Source organism: Bombina bombina, chromosome 5, assembly GCF_027579735.1.
Source record: "Bombina bombina isolate aBomBom1 chromosome 5, aBomBom1.pri, whole genome shotgun sequence".
NCBI lineage: Eukaryota > Metazoa > Chordata > Amphibia > Anura > Bombinatoridae > Bombina > Bombina bombina.
In genome coordinates, this window is record NC_069503.1 from 958,889,239 (window position 1) to 958,892,340 (window position 3,102).

Here is a 3,102-nt window from a genome sequence, read left to right on the forward strand (position 1 = left end):
GTCTCTTTTGCTGGTGACTACTCCTCTCTATTGCCCCTGTCTGTTGGAGTACCCCTAAAGCTCTGTCCTGGGTCCACTACTCTTCTCTGTTTACACTTCTTCATTGGGTAAACTTTTTAACAGTTAATGACTTCAACTATTACCTCTATGCTGATGATACCCAGATCTACCTATGCACCCCTGCACTCTCTCCTTCTTTTAATTCCCACATCAGCGACTGCTTATTTGGCATTTCCTCCTCACGTAAAAATAAACATGTCCAAGACCGAACTATTTCTAATCCCCCCCCCCTTTAATGCTACTCCAGTTTCTAATTTTTCTATCACTGTTGGTGGCACCACTATCTCCCCATCACCCCAAGTCCGCTGCCTTGGAGTCACACTTGACTCAAATCTGTCCTTCATTCCCCACATCCAATTGCTCTCTTCATCCTGCTGCAACCACCTACGCAATATCTCCAAAATTCGTCCGTTTCTGAGCGCTGAAACTATTAAACAGCTAATCCACTCCCTGGTAATTTCCTGACTTGACTACTGTAATAACCTACTAACTGGCCTCCCTCTCTCCCCCCTTAAATTCATCCTAAATGCCTCTGCCAGGCTAATCCACCTTTCCCGACACTCTGTATCTGCTGCACTTTTCTGTGAGTCCCTTCACTGGCTGCCCATTCAAAGCAGAGTTAAATTCTAAATTCTCACCCTTACCAATGCTGCCCCACCCTACCTGTCCTCACTCATCAACAAATATACTCCAGTCCACCTCCTAAGATTCAACAATGACCTTGCATCCTCTTTCCCCTAACCTGTCCTCCTTTAAACACACCCTAAAGACCTTTTTGTTCAGGGAAGCTTATCACCTGACTCAGTAATAAATGCATTTCACTTACCTAACAGTTGCCCTCATCTATCTCCTCACTAATATCATTCTCACCTTTGCTGTCCCCACCTCCTGTTTCCCTTCCTTCTACCCATCTAGATTATAGGTTCCCATGGGAATAGGGCCCCCAATTCCCCCTGTATTTGTCTGTAAAATGTTGTCTTTTATTGTATTTTTTTCTGTGTTGTACTTTTATCTGTGTACCCATGGGCAGCGCTGTAAAATCTGTTGGTGCTTTATAAATAAAGAATAATAATAAAGATAGGTGGAGGATGAAGAAAGTATAATAAGTGTTAAGGTGGTTATAAAAGTATTGATACAGAGTGAGTGAGGACCAATGATAAGAGTTTGAAATGTTGGAATGAAAGGGAAAAAAAATAGAATTTAGTGTACATTTATGAATAATTAAACTAAACAAACATCTACCCTATACTATATCAAACTGCTAGTTATTTAGCAATTGATGTAGCAATTAGCTGCAAATACAAAGCAAATTTCACAGGTAATGTATACATTCAATTAATTTGTTTTTAAATGTAATATCTGACAGGATACTTTACACCATGTGTGCACTTACATATTACTTGGGCTTTTCTCAGTGTCTTATGTCAAATGATATGCTCTTTTATAAAAAGATAACTTTACATATTTGTTGTACAGATTGTTATCAATACTATATAGAGATATTAAGTCAATATAACTCATCGTTTAAAAGAATCTGGAAAACATCACACATGCATTCTTATCTTGACCCAATGTGAGATACGACAGAAATGTAAGCTTCTGTCTTTTGCTTTAATCTCAAACTATCTATTGCATTAAATATGTTTTTTCTTTTTTTTTTAAGACTAAAAATTGTATGTCTTTTTATTGCATTGAATATAAGTTTAAAATGTCTTTCCATTGACCACCATTTAAATTTGTGTGTATATATATATATATATATATATATATCACTGAAAGAAAATGCTTTAGTGCGAGCATTTTATTATTGCAGTATTGCTGCTTGCGTATTACTGTGTTTAATCTCTACAAAGGGGATAAAAATATAGTTAAAGTCAAGAAGCTGACTGAACACTTGGTGTGTGCATGACAAGAGGCATATGTGTGTAGCGGCCTATCACCATTTAGCTCCTAGTAGTGCATTCAAACATCTTTGGAATGAGATTCCACAAAAAAATGCTTTGTTGGCGCTCTATGCCCAGACTAATATTGGAGGCAGGAAAAAATAAATAAAATATAACCTTTATTGAGACTCTACAAGATGGGTGAACAAAAAAGATTAAAATCCCATATCACCCCCAAGGCAGAACATGCAGTGATCTGAGATGTCATCGCAGAAAATTCATCATGTCTGCAGAAAGAACAGCGCTGCTCTACATTAGACTGTTATCTTCAAACAAAGCTGTAATCTGGTTGCACTGTGTAAGTGCATCCAGAGCAAAGTGCTGTAAATGTCAACGTGTCCCTGAATTAATAGCTGTCTGGCCTTTTAATATTATTGTTATATCAGGCAACACTCATAATCATTAATGTTATATATTTGAAAGTTCAACACTATATATTGAATTCAGTGCAGGAGATGATGGTCATTCTTGGCGACTAATACCTATTAATAAAACTAAAATTTAGGTCTTTGGTCCTTGTATTATAAGGACGGTATTATAAATGCATTTGCGTATGTGAATACGTTCATGAGTTATGTACATGCCTACATTACATATGAATACATATAATGTATGATTAAACACTATTGCAGATTCCTCCGTAATGTGTCAAATAATTTTATTGGCGGTGCATACGTGAACTCTCCATATACTTAAACTAGTTACATATGCATGTAAAATCAGATTAAGAAACACCTGTTCACAATGTTGCATTTTGTTCTTTTGTGCCTTTGCTTGTTGTTCATGAGTATACTTTATGATTAAACATCATCACTTCCAAAAAGGTTCGTTTTCTTTCAATGGTTAGTTTTGGCAACACAATATCTGCTATTAATCTTAACAATTGTAACAATACTGTTTTAGGTACTTGAAATATAGAATTGTAATAATATCAAATATCCTATTGGTGTGGATACTATTAGGAAACTAATCAAATATTATATAAATAATATTTCTCCCATCCAAAGATGTATATACTCATAACTAGTATTGTATTAACTAGTATCCACAATAGAGATCCTAAATTCAAGTATCAATTATTCCCAGTTACTAATATGAA

General features: G+C 35.7%; 1 protein-coding gene across 1 annotated transcript in view; it reads left to right on the forward strand.

Moving 5' to 3' along the window:
- CHMP4C (charged multivesicular body protein 4C) overlaps nucleotides 1-2,826 on the forward strand; it is a 95,917-nt gene extending 93,091 nt beyond the window's left edge. Inside the window, exon 5 of the mRNA XM_053715163.1 lies at nucleotides 1-2,826. This exon is cut by the window's left edge and continues 1,287 nt beyond it. The gene's annotated coding sequence lies outside the window, so the exon portion shown is untranslated.
- The last annotated feature ends 276 nt before the right edge of the window (nucleotides 2,827-3,102 follow it).